Here is a 7,031-nt window from a genome sequence, read left to right on the forward strand (position 1 = left end):
TTCCAAATGTAACAGTCCAAAAAAAGGATGTGAGATTCTTTAAATCATTCTAAAAGGAGTACAAAAATTCCTTAGTAAGTATTGAGCAAATATATAATTTCAAATTGTAAATATTACGTTTAGACAAACTATATTAAGAAATTTTTTACTATTTTTGTGTGTGTTACATTGGAGTGTTACGTTTGGAATTACATTGATTGGAGTGTTATATTTAGAAAAAGTATACTAAGGAATTTTTTTTGTGTGTTACATTGATTGGAGTGTTACGTTTAGAAAAAAAAAATACACTAAGGAGTATTTTTTGTGTGTTCAATTGGAGTGTTATGTTTGAAAAAAGTATACTAATGAGTTTTTTTGGAGTGTTACGTTATTACGTTTGGGAAATGTGCACCAAAGAGTCACTATGTTTGGGAACCTATGAGAGAAAAAAAAAGAAATGATTACTTAAGTTATAAAAGAAAAGAAAAGAAAAGAAATGATTGTAAATTCTCTCATTCTTGTTTGGATAAGTAAGAAATAAAAGAAAAGAAATGATTGTGATTTCTCTCATTCTTGTTTGGTTAGATTTCAGAAGAGAAAAAAAAAGAAAAGAAATTATTTTATGTTATATTACTAAAATAACTTTTTTATATTTTCAATCATTTTATTTCTTTTATTTTTACAGGGACAAAATTGGTATTATGAAAATATAAAAATCTATTGGTTTCTTTTCTCTCACAATCTTTCCACTTTTGGAAAGATTGAAAATGAGGGTTATAAGAGAAATGAGTTTCTCTGTGTTTCTCTCTGTTTCTCTTTATTTCTTCTCATTTCTCTCCACTTTAGTTATCCAAACAAGTAAGAGAAATATATATCTCTCAATTTCTTTTCTTTTCTCTTCAAATCACTCAATCCAAACATAATGACTGTGTTTTACATTGGATGTTACGTTAGTGTTACATTAGAGTGTTACGTCATGAGAGTGTTATATTTTTTTCGTAATGTGAGATTTGTTTTAAGAGGGAAAACCTCTATAATGCGAATTGCCCTAATGTGTAATTTTATATTTAGAGAAATCCACTTTTATCCTTAGAAAATTAAACCCAAACATGTAAGTGACTACCTTTTTATGTAATTTTCACTTTAATGAAACCTTTGGGTTCATAAGAAAAAAAAGAGGACTAAACTATTCACAAGATCACACTTGGAAATTTATTGGTGCTTCTCCCAACTTTTATTACTTAATTTTTCAACATTAACAAATGAAATGAGTACAAGATATATCAAAGGCTTAATATGAATTAATAGTTTTCTTGGCGTAAACTTTTTCTTTTCTTTTCTTTTCTTTTTTAAATTATTTTTAGGGTGCCTTAGAGTATCCCCATCTCTTCTCTTATAATACCTCCTTAGTCAAAAAAGGAGTTTTTTTGTCGAAACATATCTCTAGCGGTTCTCCTATCCAACCCCCCAATATAAGTATTGTTACAATGACTCTCTATTTGTAGAGAGTCACTATAATTCTCTCATATCTGATAAATTCTTATTTTATTTCGTTGAAGGCGCAAAAGATATCCTCCCGAACGTCCCCCCGAATGTCTCGTGAAAACTCTAAAGCTAAAGAAGGAAAATGTGCAAAATTAGCTTGACCGGTCAACCGCCCGATTATCCGGCCAGTCGACCCCCCTGTTTGTTTTCCTCTTCCTGTTGTGTTGTAGCATGTTGTATTGTTTGTCGCATGTGTATTTATTATTTTATTATTAAGAAAATATTAAAATTTAAAAGTAATTAAAAATATTATTTTAATAGAATAGAGAAAGAATAAGGAATTTGTTGGGAGAAGTAGAAGAAAAAGTGATTCTTAAAATAGTGAATAAATTTTTAATAATATTTTAGAATAAAATTTATTTAATCTGATAAGGATGCTCTTTATCAAACAAATTAATGATTAGGTAGTGATTGCCAACTTACCAAACAGTATTTTCAAAATAATTAAGCATCAAATTATGTATTTCAAATCATAGTTCATATCACTTTACACACCATTTCAATATTTTTTTTTGTGTTTAATTAAAAGATTTGGAAAGAGATTTAAAAAGGTAAAAAGAAGAAATGTGTAAAAGTAAATAAAATGTAAATATTTTTTATTCATATTTTACCTACCTTTTCTTTTTTTTTTTTCAAATTTCTTTCAAAATTTCCCAACTAAACACAACTTAAGAGTTTTTTTTTAATTGTATAATCATGTATGTTAGATCGACTTGGATTTGGACCAAATCTCTCATCCAAATAACAATAATAATAATAATATTTTCAGCTAATGGTTGAAGACTTTCCATTAAAAAATTGAAAAACAAAAAAGAAAATAAAAATATTGCATCACAGTTTTTGGAAGGGAGAGGCGGGCATACTAAGAGCATTTGGAGGGAGGTTTGGTCAGATTCACTTGGGTTTATAGATCTCACTGACGATTTAAGTCGTCCATCTTACAAAATTTAATGGATAGATTTTTTAAGAAAATAAAATTAATTTGATAATCATAATTATCTAATGTTATATTAATTTTTAAAAAATAAATGTCTATTTTAAAACAAAAAATTAATAATAAATAATCTTTATACATAAAAACTTACAAATCGTGACGGGACCCAAAAGTCTAATTAAATAAAATTGGACCTCTTCTACTGAATAGAAGTGAGTTTTGTTTTTGTTTTTGTTTTTGTTTTTTTTCTATTTTTAGGGAAAATTATACTTCAGTGAAGTTTGGAAAAAATATTTACAGATTAGTGATAAATATTATAAATATTAAAAAGTAAAATCCTAAACATATAAAATTATAAATATTTTCATGATTTTGTAATTAATTTTTAAAATTTCTCTGACTTGTAATTTCTGTTTCTTTTTAACTCAAATGGTGAGTCCCACATTTTTACTGAATTCATTAACTATAGTTTATTGGTTTGTTGGGTAGGGCCTGTTTGGTAACATTTATGTTTTCAGATTATATTTACAAAAATTTTATAAACTGGTTTTTGTTTATTTTTTGTTTATTTTTAGAAAAACATAAACTACAAACGCGTTTGGTTTAAACAAAATGTTTACAAAAATTTAAAAATATAAAAAAGAGTGAGAAATGGCAAGTGGTGGCGGGTGGTGACAAGTGGTGGCAGCGGAAGACGGTGGTGGAAAATGATGGTGGGTGGTGGTGGCGGAAGACGGCGATGGAAAATAGTGGCAGGTGGTGAGTGATGGTGGCAGAAGACGGTGATGGAAAATGGTGATAAGTGGCGGGTGGGTGGTGGTGGCGGAAGACGGTGGTAGAAAGTGGTGGCAAGCGGCGGGTGGTGGGGGCGGCAGAAGACGGTAGTGGAAAGCGGTGACGGGTGGGTGGATGGTGGTGGCAGGTGGGTGGTGGATGACGGGTGGTGGTGGGTGGTGGTGGCGGGTAGTGGTTGTGGTGGGTGGGTGAGCGACGGTGGCAGGTGGTGGCGAGTGGTGGGCGGTGGTGGCGGGTGGGTGGTGGGTGATGGTGGCGGTGGCAGGTGGTGGGCGGTGGTGGTGGTGGCAGGTGGTGGGTGGTGGTGGTGGTGGCAGGTGGTGGGTGGTGGTGGTGGTGGTGGTGGCGGGTGGGCGGCAGGTGGGTGGTGGCGGCGGTTGGGTGGCAGGTGAGTGGCGGTGGTGGCGGCGGCGGTGGTAGTGGCGGGGGATGGGTGGTGGTGGCGAGTGGGTGGCAGGTAGGTGGTGGGTAGTGGTGGCTGGTGGGTGTGGTGGCGGGTAGTGGTGACAGGTGGGTGGTGAGTGGTGGTGGCAGGTGGTGGTGGGGGGTGGGTGGTGGGTAGTGGTGGGTGGTGGGTGGTGGTGGCAGGTGAGTGGTGAGTGGTGGTGGTGGCGAAAGACGGTGGTGGAAAATGGTGGCGGGTGGTGGCTAGTGTTGGGTGATAAAAAAAAAAAAAAATTGAAAACTCAAAACGGAAATACATTTTTTGAGTTTATATTTTTTGGCCAAATTTATAAACTGAGACCACTGATTTATAAATTAAAAATTTACGAAACAAATTTTTATTTGAATTTTTTAAATTTTTGTAAATATAAACTGAAAACGTAAGAATTACCAAACGATACCGTATTTAACTTGTAAGTTGTAAGCGTGTGACCAATAATGAAGGATGCTGGTAAGAAATCACTTTCACAATAAGCAAAAAAATGTAACAATGCCATATTTTTTAAGCCAAAACAATGTTCATACAAAGAGCTTGTTTGGGAACTAATCAGAAAAATTTTAAAATTTATTATAAAAGGTCAAACTATTTTCTCTATTTTTGTATGTATTTTCATAATATTAAAAAATTACTTAATAAAAATAATTCCCAAATACCACTTTTATGTTAATTCGTTGTATGGTGAAAGCAATGGAAACTCTCGACAAATAAAAGATGACCATAGGTCTATATAGGTGGTGTTTGGTGTAGCTGTTAAAACAGATTATAGATTATAGCTTAACAGATTATAGATTATGACTTTAATCAGAAGCTGTTAATCTGTTTGGTATAGCTGTTGGATTATAGATTTAAGTTGCTGAGTAGTGTTTGTTAAATAAGCTGTGAAGTAGCTTTTTCAATTAATTTTTATTTTTTATTATTCACTATTTGTCTACATTTTTCATAAAAAATAATAATAATATTTAATAGTCCATTTGAGTCTTTTTCTATTTTTAAAAAAATAAAAAATAAAAAAATCTAAGAGTATAACCGTGAATTAACATGTCCACAGCAGAAGCTGATAATCAGAAGTAAGGGGTGAGCAGCTTCTCAGAATCAGCTTTTTTGACTTAAAATAAGTTGTTAGAATCAGAAGCTGTTTGAAATAAGTTTAACCAAACAGTCCAAAATAACTTTTTAAAAGCCAGAAGTCATAAGTTGACTTAAAAAAGCTGCACCAAACACCCCCATAGACACCTCAACCAACTCATGTAGACAATTCTCAATCCAAGGACAATATCTTAAATGCATTAAGATGTTGACTTTGTTTTTCTTTTATTTGCTAATCATACAATCTATGCATAGGTAATGAGGTTTACAAACAAAAGAAAAAGAAAAGAAAAGTAAGATTGAAAATGCATCATCTAATTTAAAAAATAGCTATCTACGACAATTATTATTGATAAATAAATTTTATTAACATGTGTTTTAAAGATGGATGTTAAAGAGTTTTAAGAGTTTACACATTTCGTATAGAAAAACATGTAGTAAATAATGTATAATATTTTTTAAGGTAGACTTTTTTTTAAGTTTAAATCTGTACTTGGGTGGTTCGTATAGTGCACTATGAATTCTATTTTAATTATTTAAATTATTCATTTTGTAAAACACTCGGTGTATATCATCTATAAAAAAAAAAAAATTAGATTGATATGATAAACGTAATATTTTTATTTTATCATGTTTATTTTTGAAAAAATTAACGATAAGTAAATTTTTAAAAATAAACCTTCAAACTAGTAATTTTTAAATCATCAAAATAATATCTATTATCGTTTCCTCAAAATTTTTCAAGTTCACTTTAGAAAAGACATAATTTTTAACTTCCTTTAACGTAAACTTTAAAGACACACACTAACCAAACTCTTGAATCTTGATAAATTCTTATTTAAAAAAAAAAAAAATGCTTCTTTAAATCATGGACACACGAGACTAAAGAAATGAAAGTTCCTAAAAACATTAAAAAAGAAAAAAGTATTTGAGAGATTAGATATGCAATGCGCATTATATACAATATTATTATAAGATTAAACAAATTTTTAAGTAGTTTTATAAAAATATATAAGTTGAACATAAATTTACATAAATTCACTTTCATAAATAGATTTATTCCTTCATTTGAGAAGTGAGTTAGTTTTTTGACTTTTAACTTTTTATCTATTTTAGCCTGGGTTAAAAAGTCTAATTTGGGATGAGTTTTTTGACTTTTTTAATTTTTGTGAGAAATAAAATAAAATAATTATGATTTAGATTCGACATTTTATTTTATTAACTTTTTAATCTATTTTATTTTGAGTCCTGTCTTGTGGGTGTTTCACTTGTGTGTTCTATCTATTCATCTATCTTCTATTTTGTTTTTGCTGTTCCTCTGTATTCATTTATGTGACAAGGGGTAATTTTAGTCAAAAAATTAAAAAGTCATTAAAAAAGTTAAAAAGTTAACAACTTATACCAAAAAGTTAAAAATTTTATTTTCTCTCTACTTTTTGCACATCTTTTTATAAGAAACTAAAAAATAATTCTAAACATACTAAAATTAAGTTGAATGACTAAAAAACTAATCATTCTATTCTCATCATTTTGTGAAAAAAGTGGACTATTATTCTACTCCCCAGGTATTTTGTCAGGGTAAAAATTCTGAGTTGTGCCGTAATAAGTTGAGTTGAATTGGGAGTGCTGGGATATAAGGGTAGGGTTCTTGTTGGGGATTTTGTAACTTGTTATAACTCTCTCTCTCTCTCTCTCTCTGTTTGAAATAAAATTAAGTTGACCTTGAACTTGTTATTTTTCAAGTATTGTTTTAAGTTTCGGAGAACATGCATATGTTCTTTTGTTTGAAGTCTTGTGATCTTACGAGTCTCGTCAAAACTTTTAAGTTGTTTTGGAGATAAATTCCTTTGATTTTGTCTTGGTGAATGTCTGTCCCAGTAAGCACCAATTTAAAGATCGTCATTGCATGAACTTATATATATCTGGCCCCGGATTTAGTCAAATTGTATAGAGATAATAAACCAAATTGCTTTTCTTTCACAAGAAGATACAGAACAATGCCACCATTGTCAACCCATTTTTAGCATCCTTGCAGCCTTTTGTAGCGTCTATAATTTGAATAGTTGAACCATTATTATTTGCAGCAGTCATTCTTTAGAGTTGTATTTTACCACACCTTGCATTGACTTATCGTCTCGTGTTTTCTCGGTTACAACTTACATTGATATAGGAAAGTCATAATGTTATGTGCACAGAAAAATCAGATTGGATAGTAAAGATAGATAAGAGAAGATTCAAATCTTGGAC

This window comes from Camellia sinensis, chromosome 9, assembly GCF_055761805.1.
Source record: "Camellia sinensis isolate YWXY chromosome 9, ASM5576180v1, whole genome shotgun sequence".
NCBI classification, from domain to species: domain Eukaryota; kingdom Viridiplantae; phylum Streptophyta; class Magnoliopsida; order Ericales; family Theaceae; genus Camellia; species Camellia sinensis.